The 16,890-nt window shown below is 36.4% G+C and overlaps 1 long non-coding RNA gene across 1 annotated transcript; it reads left to right on the forward strand.

Moving 5' to 3' along the window:
* The first annotated feature begins 6,546 nt into the window (after positions 1-6,546).
* LOC103718544 (uncharacterized) lies at positions 6,547-15,122 on the forward strand. The gene is made up of 3 exons (XR_605878.6): positions 6,547-6,762; positions 14,481-14,542; positions 14,777-15,122. It is a non-coding gene; the product is annotated as an uncharacterized LOC103718544 (long non-coding RNA).
* Positions 15,123-16,890: the final 1,768 nt, after the last annotated feature.

Consider the following 16,890-nt stretch of genomic DNA (forward strand, 5'->3'; position numbering starts at 1 on the left):
AATTGCACAATACATTATAATACCTCGTAAGTTGTAAATTCGCTTGTGTAATCCAGTACAAATTCTGATCCAATTATACTCGATTCGGTTGTAGCATAGCCCTACATATAAAATAATTTATCACCAAGAATTAATGAATCAGAGGATCTGTTCGGCACAAAATTCAGCACGGCACGCGATTTGGCACCAGAAGCCTTCTGTTCGGCTGCACAGTGCCGAACAGAAGGCTTCTGTTCGGCTGCACAGAGCCGGACAGAACCCTTCTGTTCGGCTGCACAGTGCCGGACAGAAGCCTTATGTTCGGCACTGTGCAGCCGAACAGAAGGCTTCTGTTCGGTTGAGGGTTGCCGAACAGAAGGCTTCTGTTCGGCACTGTTCAGCCGAACAGAAGCCTTTTGTTCGGCGATCCAGTGCCGAACGGAGCACGAACCGTGAAAAAAAAAAATTTCGAAACAAGGTGGAACACGTACCTTTGCGGCCGATTCTTCGTCCCAAATCACTAGTTGCTTGTCCATGCTTCGAATGGGGCTTAAATCTCCTTCAAAGATCGCCTAAACGATGTAAATGGATCGAGGGGTTTAAGGGGGGTTTGAGGGGTGTTTTTTTTTTTTCTTTTCAAAACGAAACGGAGGAGGAGGAAGGGGGGTGTACTGAGAAAATTTTAAGGGCAATATGGTAATTACACTAAAGGTTAGTTTGGGTTTTTTTTTTTTTGGTTTTTGGGGGGTGTCCTTAGCAATAGGGGGGGTGTATGTATATAGAACCCCCCCCCCCCCCCCCCCCCCCCCCCAAGGAGAGGGAACCCCTGAAACCGTCGCCGGATAAGCCGAAAAGCCGAGCCACTCCCCATGGACGATTTTGTCGCGGCACGTCCCGATCCTTGGAATGTGCACGGACGTTGGTTTTCCAGCGGTGCTAAATCTGCGAGTGCCCACGGGCCTTTGCACCTTTTATATGCGGGGGTGAAGTTTAAATAGAAATTGGGCAAGAATATCTTTGCAAACAAATCAAATTAAATTAATTTTCCAAAATCGAAATTGGAATCAAAATTGAACTAATTTTATGAAGAAAACTGGCTCAAGCCAGCTGGTTCAGATCGATATAAATCATTAGATTTAGTAGATCTTCGTTAAAACTCTCATATATGGTTTACCACAGGAAAACGGATTACCTCAAGCTTGATGCCCTCCGAGTTATGATTGGCTCGTGCTATCGGTTTAGGTCATGTTTGCTTGTGGGTTTAAGCGTGACTTGTGCACCAGACCAGCTCATCGATTCCAAGTTGGATGGTATACGTAGTCGGTTTGGTTTAAAGCTTGAACTTCAGGTCGTATGCAGTAAAATACGACTCAAAAAATTTAACACGTGGGCGACTTGGTCGGATCTTTTTGCACGCCCCGACACTCCTCCCTTTGAGTTAGAGCTTCATGATTTAGGGACCGGCCGCCGGTTAGTGGCGTGCACCAATTCGAGCCTGGATTATATTTAAAAGTAGACCTTTACACATGTCAATACCTCGGTCTCCCATTGGGCGGTGGCCATGTGGATTGCGCATTCGTCGCTTCAAGATCCGTGCATCTTGATGAATGAGGGAGTTCGGAGTTCTTTGATAGCCGGGGGCACGGCGCGATCCAACGGGCGATGTCGCGAAAGAAGATTAATCAAAGATACAACCAGACCCGCCAACTCGAGCGCAATTAAATGGACCTTCCTCTGGGTGTCCCGCGATGAGCCCGACCGTCGTCATCCGCTGTCAGAAACGACGAGGCTTTCGTGCGGAGATGGAAAGATTCTTCCAGGAACGATATACGTGGAGCACATGCAGCATGCGTGGGGAATGGCAACGTTATCAGGATATCAGAGAGTAGATACTTGTTTACTTTACATCATGTCAACAAAATACTTAAACGGCTTAGCCATGCCTCAATGCATGTGATGACCATCCTCTGGATCCAACATTATGGTTAAGTTGACGTGGTGCTACGTTAGTGGCCCGTACCCTATAGATCCATGTTGAAGGATTGCCTCGATAATTACTCCAACATTGGCATGTTTCTTCGCAATAAACTATGGATGAAACTAAATGGAGGTTCGAATCGATTAATGTTGAAGAATCAGCGAATAAATTGTGGTTGGAGATGAAATGCCACTCGAATCCAGAGCTAACTGATTCTTTCCGAAATGCGTTGAGGCACAGCAATTGACTGAAATAGTAGGTGGTGCACCACAGCATATAGATGCCCCAGAACGACCGCAAAAATGAGGAGCACGCATGCCTCCATAGAATAGACAAAAGCCTAAACGGAAGTCATACAAGAACCCATGCAACCCCAATGAACACCTATCGAGCGTTGAGTATGCAACGGCTAGGTACCCGCTTTTGCAAACCACCCCCAAGTTGACGAGAAATTACAGTACATTTTGAGCTATTCATATCTATCGAGCTAGATTGAGTCACTTTTTTTATTGCCCGTTGCTCAAGTGAGGTTCTTTGGAAGACTCGCAAGGCTGCCCCTTTCTCTGTCCGACAATTTTTTTTTTTTTTTTTGACCTTCTAGATTATACTCATGTTGAAACAATATAATCCACCATTCAAATAATAATAATAATTTTAGAAAAAAGCTCATGCGTCAAGAGGACGTCCTAGTGTTTAGATCCCTGCGACTATCGTTGTGTCAAACGTGCTGTCGCCTAAAAATGATGTTCGATTTGAATCGTCGACGAAGCGGAGTGCAAACAGGTGAGGACCTCACGGACCTTAATTGCTGACGGGCGCATTTTGGATATTGATGTGTTTACGTTATACCGTGTGTGCACATATGTGCATGTTTGTGTATAAAAGTGCAAATAGGTCGGGTTATAAGTGATCCCAATCCAACTAAGTTTTTTTGTTCGGATCCTAATTTTGGATCCAGAGCTACTTTATTAGGGGATCGGATCGGACCGTATCAACCCAACCTAAAACTTTGAGAACAATACAATACTATTTTTGGAATTCCCTAACTTTTTGTCCTGATTCCTTCCCACGCCTCGACAACAAGTTTGTGCCAGAAAAATGTTTGCAGTTCCATGGCCTTGTAAATATTTTCTTCCCGTTAGCCAATTGGCTATCTCGTTTGCCAGGAAAATGCGAGTCCGAAAAACTAAAAAGTTATCGATGTGGTGGATCTCATGGGTTACGATCTGGATTCTTCAATGCGTTGTAATCTAAATCAGGGGCTACAATGGGAAGCTGGTTCCGCATGATGGAAACAATCCCATGCCAGCTTTGTTTCTTTTTTAATTAGTAGATTTCCTCCGGGGGGGTCCATAGGTCATCAATAGTTTATTGATCATGTGCATATGAATGGGTTTTGCATTAATTTGTTCAGTCCACGCTGGGCTCATTTGGTTCATGGAAAGTATTTTTCCTCCTAAGAATATGATTTCTGGAAAACAGATTCTTAGAAAAAGGATGCCTAGAAAAGTACCTTTTGGCATGTTTGGTTGACCATGGAAAAGTGACAAATTTCCAAAATGCTTATGTTTAGTTGACCATCCATTTTCTTGGAAAAGTTATGTATAATTCATATTATACCCTTAATAAAAATTAGGTCTTTAATGCCTTTTTAATGCTTCTTTAATGCTGAAGGGTCTTTTTGGGAAAAAAATAAAAATGGAGTGATTCTCGCTTCATGAAAAAGTAACTTTTCTATGTTTCTCATGGAAAAGACTTTTCCATGAAATGTGGAAATCATATTCCCATTGAAATGCAACTTTTCTATCTCTCTTCTTGAAAAACTCCAACCAAACAAGAGGCATCTCATTACTTTCCCTTTGATTATACTTTCTTTCCTTCTTTTCCCGCGAACCAAACGAGCCTATGTGTTTATTGATCCATTGGTCTATAGCATGGCGTTCATAACGTTGTGCTGCATTATATACAGAATTATAGATGCTCTAAGGTTAGCATATATGAGAATGGATGTTGAAAGTTTACAAGTATGGTTCATACTATGTGACCGTCGGAGAGAGAGAGAGAGAGAGAGAGAGAGAGAGAGAGAGAGAGAGAGAGTTATGCAGGCATAGTTTTTCATGGGGTTGCCTCATTAAAAAGGGGCAGGAGTGGTTCGGCCAATCCTCCTTTCCGTCGTATTCATAGTGCAACCACTGCTTATTTTTTCCTTAAATTAATTTCTATTGTCCCCGAGTTATGCTGCTGTTTTGGCAGTTGACTACTGGTGCATACTTACTTCTTCTGTTATTGTTAAATATTCATCGCAACATGAATTTTGGAGTAGAGGTATAAATAAATAAATAAATAAAGCAGAAGACTAGAACAGCAAATGAGCCGAACAGTTTGCACGAGCTCAACTTGGCTTGATTATTGATAAGTTTGAGTAGTTCGAACAAATTTTTCAGTTGAAAATTCGTGAGCCTAATCGAATATATATATATATTTAACAATATTATATTATATATTATTAATTTTAATATTTAAAAATATTATTAATATTTTAATTTAATTAAACTTCTAATTTTTAACCATATTTATTAATTATAATTAGGGTTCGAGTTCCTCAAACTCGAGCTCGAGTGTGATTTTTTTTTTTATTTTAGTCAAGTTCGAGCTTCAGTATTAAAGCTTAATTGATCTCAAGTCAAATTTTAAGTCTGAATATTTTGAATTGAGTCAAGATATTGGTTTGGCTTGATTGCATCTTTATTTCGAACATATGTTTAAATGTTTCTAATACATCGTTTGTGACAGACCCGTATACCCATCTTGTTTAGGCAGAAATTTATATGGAAAATCTAGAGCTATAAATTGTTAAATAATAATAAGTATGAAATGGGTTGCAAAGTGATTCCCTTTTTTTGTCTATGAGGCCTTTTTTTGAAAAAAGAAATCTTAGAGTTTAGTGCCCCACCCCCCCGTGTCCAAAAAAACGGGGTGAGAAAAAACTGGTTCCATTCTAGGATGCATAAACTTGATTTTACTATCCTATGTTTGGGCTGGAGCTGGGACCATAAACAATTAAATGTTCACTTAAGCAACATTTTTTTATTTTAATATTCTTGCGTGAAACATTTCTCTTACTATGGCAACTGCCCATCTTTTTTCTAGAAAACACTTCTCTTATTAAAAAAGTATATACAAAAATAAACTTCAAAAGTGTCATTCTATGAGTAATGAAACATTCATACGTTCTCATCTTTGTGCTTGCCAATAAAAAGAATAAGGATGGATCTATAGTCTTGCATCATTTTGCCTATCCCTCTATCAGCTTTACATAAACTAGTTGCTTCATGATAGAAAACAAATTAATGGAGCTTTAGGGTTTTCTAAGTAAGTTTACCTTAAGGTATTTAACTATTTATGCCCCATTGGTTACGCCACCATGCAACCAACTTCATGCAAACACCTCTGCAAAAATTTATACCATACTCCATCATATGTGAGCCATATGTACGATCCTTGCCCACAATTAACTTTATAGCTTTAAACCAAGTCTACCTACCGCCAGCCGCATGTACAAATTACTTGTCTTCCTTGTTAAATGATGCCCATTTTATAGTTTGGAAAAGGGCAAAAAAAAAAACTCCAGCCACGTTGCGGTTTCATGGCATGACCCCATCCGAACTTATCAAATCCTTCAAATAAAGCAAAAAGAACAGACTCTTTTTTTTTTACATAAATAACCTTCTAAATATCGAATTTTGCATGAATATTCTTTCCAAAGTGATATTTACATATATACCCTCGTTTAACACTTATTTTGTTATTTTATTATTTTTATTTTTGTATACGTACTTTGCCATCTAACGTCGTTATAAAATTAATAGTTTCAAATTAAAATAACTAAAATATTCTTAATGGATAGATGTGCAAAAAATATTTATAAAACCATCGCGATGGAGAACAAAAAAAATTTCAAAATTTTATTTTATTTTTATTTAAAATAAATATGATTTTTATTAATGGTGTTAAAAAACTGTCAGGGGGCATTTATGTAAAAACAGTATTTTATGATGATAAATAAATAAATATAAATTTTAAGAGGGTATTTAAAGAAGGATATTTATGCAAAAAAAAATATTTAAAGACAAAAATGTCACATGAAATTCTTCAATTCCTTGTACTTAAAACTCCTCCCGCTCTGCTGTCCGGTCTAGGTTAACATGTTGCCTTATCCGCAGGGCCACGAGAACTATATCCCTCCGTTCCAAAGTTCTATCTAATCCACCACTTTGCCACGAGATAGTCAAAGTAATCCAAGACTTCGACGATAATTAACGAGATAATGAACCCGCTTTTATTTGCCTCCTTCCCCGAGCCGGGATTCCAAGAGATCGGACCGCTGTGATCTCAAATTAATTCGACCGTTGGAGGATCGCGATGCCCGCGTCCAATCCACACATAATTACGTTTCGTATACGACTTGCACCGTAAGCCACCGTATAATTAAGATGTTGCGAGCGTAACTAACCGACGTTATGGTTTATACATCATAACGAATACTTCTACGGGACTAACACCGTATCCCTCGTAGCGTATAAAAGTAACACCACCGCAAACCCGCCCAACCCCCCAAACCTCTTTCCCCCAGGAGCCATCCCTTCCCTCCCGCTTTCGAAACGGAGTTTCTTGAGTTTCTTGTTCCTCCCGACTGGAGCTCTGATCTCATTCATCGGAGAAGAGTTGCCATCGTCGCACAGATAGGAAGCTTTTCGGATCGCGGTACGAGTTCTTAGCTGCCCCCTTTCGTCGTCCGGATCGAGGTATGAGTTTTTCGCTTTATCCTTTAGTCGTTCTTGATGCTTCTTGGGATCGTTCTTGATGCTTATTGAGATAGTTTAGGTTTTATCTTATTTTACGGTATTTCAGTGGATATTCTGCTATTTTTTATTTGAATATTTAGAGCTTTAATGCAGAATTTAGGGCTTTGATGCTAGTAGGTGTGTTGTGAAGTGTATTGATCTCCCAATTCTCCATATTACCAGTGGCTTGCCGTGGAACGATATGGAACTGAGAGAATAATTGGTTCATAGGTGATCTAGGATTTTTTTTTCCTTAAAAAAAATGAGATTTATCGCTGTTTCAACCCTCAAAGAGAGATATTTATCAGTGTTTCAAGACAAAAGTTTTGGATGGTTATATCTTTATGCTAGTCTATTTCGAATTGGGAAAGTTGAGGGTTTCTTGAAACCATCTGAAGGTATTTCTAGGTTTTTTTTTTTGAATATTTTATCTGCCTTTAGCCTGAATCGTGATTAGGGTTTTTGAAAGACAGTTGATGACCTGGATTAACTTTCTTATTGCAAGATTTAATAGAAAGAATGTCTTGCTTTGTAGATTTAATTTTTTGATTAAGGTGTAACTCTGTTAGGAATGTTTCTTGTATTTCTTTGATAGTTGCTTTAGTGTTATCACTGCTTATGTTATCTTATGATGAAAATGCCATTTTCTAGAGATTATGCTTGCATAAATAGAATTGGCCTCTCTACTCTATATATGCTAATTTTAATATCTGTTTGTTTGTAGTATCGGTGGTCTTAAATCATATCTGTGTCTCCTCTGCGAATTAGGATTCATGGAATAAACATAGCTTCTATCTGTGTTAATGGGTGAAGTGTTATGTCATCTTTACTATTGGTGGTCTTTGATCTTCTGATCATTTTGCAATTTTATTTTTGGTCATTATCATCATGTTTTGGCATCATAAACAATGTAATTATGATAATCTTGTGTTTATGGTGCAAAATTAACTTCAGTTTTCTGCTTACTTCTTTCTTGGTGTCCTAAAAACTATCACTTTCAGGTTGGGCTATTTTATCATTATTTTCTATTTTTATTTCTCAACTTATTCTCTTGGAGATATGAATTGGCTCTCATATCACAGGAGATTGCTTCTTCTCTTCAAAATATTTATTTCCAAATGGTTTCAAAATGCAGTGATTATCGTTATTCTGTCAGCATTTGTGATCATGCTTTAACCCTATTAAGTATTCAAGGCACATATTTTTTTAAAAAGAACAATGCATCTTTTGGAAGAATCTTACTTTTCTTCGAAGCAAACATGACCATTCAGGTTGTAAATTATATATAAAGAGGATATCCTAAACATGCTCTACAGTTTTATACAAAATGACAGCCTATACTTCTATGGACTTTAAGGTCAGTTGGATGTTGCTTATCACATCAAAATGTTTTAGTTCATTTAACCACTGAAAGTTATAACAGTTCTCCATATCATGTTATCTATTTCATCTTCGTTATACATCTTGACAACTTCTCCCCCTTTTCCCCGACCTTTGTTGCATATGTACTAAGTTCCTTTCCCCCTATGCTTTTTGGCTATCTGCAGCTTCCTTTAAGTCTTGCTTTTTCCATGGAGTGGCGATAAATTTCATCTGATTTTCATTAAAGGCTCTTCTGTTTATTTTAGAGTTAAATCATCTTGCAGGATCACAACCTTCTAGCTAATCTTGGATGTTAACTAACAATATATGGTCTATGAAGGGTTAGCAGGTATCCCAATAAACTTGATCAACGGAGCTTGACTCATTATTGACTCGAAACTTGGCCCGGCATTTAATTCTATCTTTAGGGCTTTTTGTTGAGATGTTGAACAATTGCTTACTTGAATACATTTGTTTTTGTTTCTAAATTGTCAGCTTCTTCAATTGTACTTTTTAATTTTTAAAGTTTCTTTCATTATTATTCTTTTAGATCTTTCTTTTGTTTGTCGAAACAAAAGTTATAATGGTTCTCATTTTTATGAGTCTTTATTTCTTTGCTCTAGGGCTCTTTTACATATTGGTTTTAGTTTCCTTTTTGAGTTGGTTCATTTATTTGGTTAGTTTTATCTTATTCAAGTTATATCTGTTTTCCCTACCTGATTTCCTTTTACAATATGTTTGTTTATTCTGAATTATTAAATACTGTTCCTTTACTTAAACTTGTACACTTTATTTCCAAAAGATCCAGCTTCTCAATCCCATAAAGTGGTTTCTTACTCACTTTCTAAGCTCTTTTTGTTTACCTCCTCCATATTTTTCTTTATTGAAGATCTCTATTCATGTTATTTCATTATTTATTGGGGAACTTAATGACCAGTCTCTATGTGGACCATACCCTAACAAAAATCCTTGTTGACTAACTTTTTAACACCTGGTGCACCTGGTGAAGTTTTTTAAGAGCCGGTCCTTTTAAAGCATATAGGCCATGGTGTGGCAACAGATGGGACAGGGACTAGAAATTAGAGGACTGGGCATCAGGCCCTTTTTCTTACACACTTGTCCATGGAGAGACCATATGTTAAATTACCGTATATTATTATTATTATTATTATTAGGTTTTTTATTTCTTTGATTATTTTAATACATTATTAAATTTTGGCTGGATCTCTTGTTTTTGATAAATTTGTTTTTCTAAGTTATCCGATAATCTTATTCAGTTTAATGTGTATGCTTTTTTTCTGAATTGTTTCTTTCCAATTTTTGAGCTTGTTTTTACTTTATCTAGATTTGTTTCTTTGTTATCAAAGATTGCAAATCATATCTATGTTCTGCATTTCTTGTTCTAACTTAAAAGTAACTAATTTTGCTCTTTGGCATTTCATGTGTTATGAAATTGTTTTTATTTGATTGGTTGCTTTTACTAGATTAATCCTTTTTGAGTTATATTCTTGTTTTCCCCTTCTATTAAGTCTTTGAACACCACCACCCGCCCCCAAAAAAAAGAGCAAGATTCTACTTTCTATCTCCAGAGCACAATAGCCATGGTTCAGCAGCTTTTATAGTCATGATGCAAGATCAAATACATATGATGCCGCTTACACCATCACATGCATCACCTTGTGTGGACAAAATTGACTGGGTGCTGTTTCCTATACTCATCTGAAACTGATGCAGTTTTAAAAAGGACTTGGAAGTTTCCTGATTTCTATGTGATAAGTTGCACAGCAAGAAAATTGAAGTAAAAAAGACTAAATGACGAATTGCTATTGCTATGGTTTGCATTACCGGTAGACTTAAATCTTCTACAGAACGTCAAACTTGGCGCCTTCTCTCTTTATGCTTTGATATTACATATCTTCTCTCCTTTCCTATCCCAATCTTAGTCATCTATGAGATCCACCTCTTAGCAATTTACTTACTCTCTCTCTCTGAAAAGACAGTAAAAATGATGCTGGAAAATTAATGGCTTTTTTGTTTTTTAAGGAACTCAAAACACTAGTTTTCTTATTTAGGTGACAATTATATGGCATTGCCTTTAGGAGTTAAAAGAGGGTTCCACTATATTGCCTGAAAGAATATGAGGAACTAGGTAAACTCTTATATGTTGTACAACTACTTTATCATTTTGATCCTCAAGCATGGTAATTTGGAATTGCAGATCTGTTGTTCCGTGGATCGGCTTCTTTTGGATCTAGAGAATTTTGCTTTCTTTATGGGACTTGTTATTTTGTGATTATTCCTGTAACTTTTTAATTGTTTTTACTCTTCTTGCAATACTCTTAAAAAAAAAAACCGTTTCTTATTTTTTTGGGTGCTGCTGGAGATTAGAGATCTGTTATCCTGAAATTGACAATCAGATGTCTGAAGAAAATTTGCTCCACTTTCCAGTATGTTGAAAAATTCCTTTTCATTCCCAAGCATGCTGATTTCAAAAGTGTTGCTAAGCTAGGTTATTTCTTTGGTTTCTCTAGCTGAATTGGTGGAAGTTCTTGATGAGATTCTTTTTTAGAAAATGAGTTCTTATTATCAATTAGGTACTCCCCAGAATCGGAGGTGCTTTTGCTTGGATTGCCATTAAGTCCTTTTTGCATAAATGTAAATATTGATATATTATTTGTCTACTGTATATTTTCCAATTTGGAATGTTCTTAAAAGTAAGCTTATCGAGCTATCTTCAAACTTTCGTGGCTTTTGGAAGATGGTCATGGCTAGAAATTACTGGATGACTTCAGGTATGCATTGGAAGATTCAGGGCTTATTTAAGCCGTTCAATTTGCTAGCTATTTTCAACTTTTGCAGAATTATATCATTAACTTTGTCCTGATAACAAGGACAGGATAGACATGTTTAGGTTCAGGTACGTAATAGCAGTTTAGATTAATTGGTCTAATCTGTTCATTCCAGGATTCTGCATCTATCTAGGTACCAACTGAAAAATGTCTAGGTAAACTAAACAGTATGCATACTTCATACTTATGATGTACAACTTGTCTGTCTAGAAATTTGAAATTTCTCAGGCAGTCAGGCCTAAGGGTGTAATTCCCTTGGAAGCCTGCTCTGAACCTGCCACCCTCCCAAAGCTCTTGATTCCCTTTTGCTTTCCCTTTGCTCTCTCGCCTCCTTTTGCTTTCCCAAGGAAAGGTTTGTTTCTAAGTGTTTGCTTTTTCTTTGGTAATTGCTCCTTTTTTTCTCCAAGCTTCAGGTCTGATTTCTTCTGTTTTCTGAAAAAATCTGAAGATTCTCAGAACCACCATGGGCAAGGAAGCTTTGTTGGTACAGTCTAGTCTCTTACCTCATATTGTCACCAGCCTTTTTAGCCTCAATTGTACATTGTTGATGCCCTTGTTGCTTTACCTGGTCATCCTTAACTTTGCTTGAGTCTAACTTCGAAGATTAGATTGCAAGTGATGCCATTCTAAATTCTGCTTGTGTACAGGACAAGCCTGTATGTTCAACTAGACACTATTGCAGAATTCCAGTTCTCAAATCTCACGTCTATTAGGAGGCCACCTTCTTTTTTAAGAGAAATATATTAACCCCGTTAGAACATCACCCTCCTCATATAATTATATTTACCATCTAACTTAAAAATCTTTACAGGGATCCTGAATCCTAGACCATCAGGGAGTTATGTTGTATTTTGCTTTCCAATTTTTTCTCTGATCTCATGGTTGCAGGAATTGATGAACAACCTTGTATCATGACCTTTAAAATGGAAGGCCTGCAATATCTTTCTTATTAAACCTTAATTGTTTGTCTGCTCATTAGCACATCAAGTGTTTAGATAGATTTTAAACTAAGAAAGATGATAGTTGTAATTTTTGACTCTGCTATATAATCATACTGATAAGAGCACTTTTCCCTAATAATCAGAAGTAAAGACAACCCCAACAAACATAATATGCAGCATGGGATAAGAAAATGATGAATAGACCGAGCGTTTGTACGAAGACATTCATTAAGAAGTCTTTAAATTCCAAATAAATCAATGTATTATCGTTAACTCATCAGCCTGCCTGGTGAAATAGATTAGTTCTATATGCTTTCTGCAGATGGTATAGTTTTAGTAGATGAAACTAAGGTCGGGGTTAATCGTAAGTTGGAATGATGGAGAAATGCATTAGAATCTGAGGGTTTTAGGTTAAGTGGAACTAAGACAGAATACATAGAATGCGGTTTTAGTAAAATTAGAAATAGAGATGAAGGTGGTATGAAAAGTAAGGATCATGAAGTTTCCAAGAGTGATCATTTTTGATACTTAGAATCAATTATTCATAAGGTATGGGAGACTGAAGAGGATGTTATCCGTAAGATTAAAGTAGATCGGATAAAATGGAGAATTGCAACTAGAATGTTATGTAATCGTAGGATACCTACCAAGTTGAAAGAAAAATTTTATAGGACAACTGTACAACCAGTTATGTTTTGGGGTATAGAATGTTGTGCATTTAGAAAATGTGTGCACAAGGTGAATGCGGCCAAAATGAGAATATTGAGATAGATGCATGAGAATACAAGAAGGGATAAAATAAGAAATGAAGCCATTTGTTAAATGATGGAGGTTTCACCAGTTGAGGACAAATTGAGAGGGGACAACTTAGATGGTTTCGAAATGTGCAATGTAGACCGAGGGGTGTGCTGATATAAAGAAGTGATTTGATATATGTAGAAGGAAAGAGGGGTAGAGGTAGAGATCACAAGGGACGAAATAGTAAAGAAGGACTTGATATATTAATATCTCTTAGAAAGTGTGGCTCTAAACTGATCAAAATGGAGGAAAAGGATTAATGTATCCAACTTCAACTAGTTTGGGATTAAGGCTTAGTTCGGGGAAAATTTCTGAGCAGAGAATGGAAGAACACAGCAAGATGTGGTAGGGAATCATATGAAATACCGAAGCTTCAAATATAAGCATGTTAAGTTGATAATTGAGATAAATATGCTCGTGTTGCTACTTAATATAAATACGCCATTGGACACCTAGGACTCAATCCAAATGTCTAAACTCACTTAATTGTCAATGTTGATGATTTGCTAACTGAAAATTCCTCATAAGCTCTAGATCTTTAAAACTCCTATGCTCATTATATGAATAGTTTATCGATTTAGGTATATGTGCCTCGTTCTTCAGTGCCTTTTGCGACATCTGTATGCGTATCCCTGTTTACAAGGCGCTGCTTGAGAAACTCTTCTGTTTCTAAGATCTGGTGTGACATATTAGAACATAGCTTTAACCTTTGTATATGATTACCTGTATTTCATGCTGTTATACTGTCCTGTCAAGCTTCAAACTTTGTATGATGAATCCTACAGGAAAGCAACAAAGCAGACTTTTTTTTCCCCTGATTCATTTGTAATCATCTCTATATTGGGTCTGTCATTGTTATGTGCATATTCTCAAAGCATATCAAGTAATATATGCTTGAAAACTCTGATGAAGCAAATGGTAACACAACCATGATTTTGACTAAACTAGTTTCATCTGTTCTCTGCTTCATTTCACGTCTACATATATCTTGATGAATACCAAAAGAAATGCACTTGAAGCAGTGTTGAATTTATGGAAAGATTGTTCCTCTTCCCAATATTTGTTCTTCTTCCTGAATTGAAGAAAGGACAGACAGAATAAGGGAATAGCTTATTGTGGCAATAATGATCCACCATGGTCCAACTCAAATAATCTTCATATGAAATCACTTATTTTGTAAATGGGATCTTATATTTGAACATCGAAGCTACAACATTAAGGGGCTGTTTGGATGCCCGGACACTTTATCCACATATTATTCATTCCCAACCCAAGTTTCAATTTGAAAAGAGAAAGGAAATAGAAAGAGTTAAAAGGATTGTTACACTCTTTGCTCGTTGAATCCCGATTTTGTTGGGATAAGAAAAATCATGTCTGAGATGGAATAAATTATAAATTGGGATTGGGAGTTTGACAGGTCTGCTGATCATTCTCACTTCTCTTTTCCTTCTTCTTCTTTCTTAGTTATCACTCATCTGGCACAATTTATCCATGGACAACAAGTTCCGGCATCCAAACAGCCCTAAAAGCTCTATTTAAAAATTAGTTTGGATGTGATTTTACGCACTAGAGGAAGCAGAAAATTTTGTTGCTCGCGCCCAAAATATCTTCCATCTCTACAGGCGATTATAAACTTCTGTCTGCAGACAAAGATTTGAAGTTTTCTGTATAGGGAAAAGCAATGCTAAATGTGGATTTTGAAGATTGCTATCTTATTTTGTTGTTCCAGATGCTGAGGTTGCTGAAATGATGGAGAAGCTCACAGCTGTCAATAAGATATGCCTGAGCAAGGTGAGTGATGACTTTTGTTTGCAATCCTTGTTCCTTGCGAATTTGGCTCTTACGGCCAGCACTAGGAAAACAGAAATTGTTAATGTGCTTGCTGAAGCTGCCAAGAGCAGAGGTAAGTAGGAGATCGGGGTGGTTTTCTCAAACAGGTAGTCTGGGGCTTGTCATTTCCCTGTTATTTTGCCTTTATATTTTGATATGCTTCTTCTATTCTCACCAGCACTTTTTTTCTTGCAGGGAAAAATGTATTACCATTGAGGAGCAGCAACATAGTGTACTATAATATTCAACAATTTTTTCAGTCTGTTTACTTTGTTAGGACTCAGGATCATTTATTGTGTTGCATCTTCAATCTGTGGAAACTAGATTAGGATTCGGACATAATGATATTCAAATAAAGGTGAACTTTCTACTGGACATACTCAGAAAAACCTCTCCTACCACTCAATGTCAAAGTTGCAGTCTTTAGTAATTTTCTTTTCTATTTATACTCTGGTATGGTATTTCAAATACACTATCATTTGCCCTGTGGCATTATTATGACATTCCTTAATTGCAGCAATTATGTTGCTCTTATTAGTAATTTGTTGTTGTACTTGGACTGCAATTGGCATTGTCTCAGGCGTTTATCTCATCAACCAAATTTTAGTGTGTTAGTGGGTAGGTATCATATGGACTAAAAAGTGTCAGCAAGTACTTTATTTATGAATATGCTACCATATCCTCTCTTTTTTTAGGGTGCCATTCAAATGCCATGTAAACTTCTTGTTTGATTTCAACTCTTTTCAAATGAAAAAATGATTAATAAATTCACTTGCAATATTATTTTATCCCATTTATTTCTATAATAAACTATCATAGCAAGTACTTATCAACTTCATAATCTTTTGTTTCTTATCATGCCACCTAATGTGTTAAAAGTTTTGATCTCATTCACCTTAACTATATATAGTTTCTTTTGTTTTAAGATATTTTTTAAGAAAAGGTTCATATTCGTTTCTTCACCTTTGTTTGCTGACATATTGAAGCTCTTTGACGAAAGCATCCACTTCTGGTTCTCCTGAAATGTTTTTTATGTCCTTGGTCTTAAGGAGAAAAAAAAGTTTAGAGTTTGCATCTTCTTTACTTCGTAATGTTACATAAAAAACAAAATCTTGTCCTGTCTATTTACGTACAATCTATTACAATTACCTTGTGCTAATTTTTTTTAAACTGTTCTTTCTCATAGACAGTGCCTTCGAAACTTTATACAGTATGCATGACTTAAATTTTATGAACATGATATTTAGGCATGAATCTCATGGATGTTCAAGGAGCAAACTGTTTTGGGTGAAAGCAGCTTGTCTCCTCACAATTTTCTGTCACAAGTGATATGTGCAAGCCTGGCAAGCACTGCCGAATTTCCCTTCTAATTCTGGACGATAAGGTGAAGTTCTAAGAAAAGTTGATGGTAGTCATCAAAAAGAAAATAGAACAATAAATAATGAGGATTCATAAAACCAAGTCCATATAGTTGAGATAATGTTTGATAATTATGATTTTTGTGCAAAAGGAACCAATGCTGTTGCAACCTAACATATGCTGTCAAACCAGTTGTCATTGTCCATCAGCACATCAAACTCTGAATTAGCACATCAGAAAACAGTACTTTTTATTTCCTTGTTCTTACCTAGTATTATCTTTAAATATAACGAATTGGTTGGTTGGATTTCTTTTTCCTATTTTAAAAGCTACAAAAAATGGACATAGAGGCATTTATCCATCTTCTCAGAACTTGCTTCCAACTTTTGAACATAGTAACGTCTATTAATTCAAATAAATGAATAAAAAATAATAAAGCTCTCTTCAAAAATAAACAAATAAAAGGTATAAAGCTCTCTTTAATGAATCTTTCTTCTTCTTCCTCCTCTTCTTCTTACCACATTACCCCTTATCTCTTCTTCTTCTTGTGGTGATAGAGTGTTCATTTTGGCTTCTGTGAAATTGCATGTTTGCATACCATTGCTTCTGTTGACAAGGTGAAAGAAGTTTGAAGTAGAAGGTGCTTTCCACATTATCCATATCTTTTTGAATTTTGTATCTTCTTATGGTGAGGAGTATGCTGCTGTGTTCATTTTCGCTGCTCTGAATAGGTTTGCGTACCATTGCTTTTGCTAACACGGTGAAGGAAAATTGAAGTGGAAGGTACTTTCCATGGTACCATATCTTTTGGAAGGAGATTAGGTTATAAAGGGCCCATTCATATTGCTATCTAAACTAATAAATTAGATTAGGTGATGCTTGTGCCTATAGGAATTCGGGTCACTCTAGTTTTACTTGTATTATAATTTTTGGAGTAATTAAGGGATCAT

This window comes from Phoenix dactylifera, chromosome 5, assembly GCF_051530095.1.
Source record: "Phoenix dactylifera cultivar Ajwa chromosome 5, Ajwa_hap1_PhDact_Kaust_v1.1, whole genome shotgun sequence".
NCBI lineage: Eukaryota > Viridiplantae > Streptophyta > Magnoliopsida > Arecales > Arecaceae > Phoenix > Phoenix dactylifera.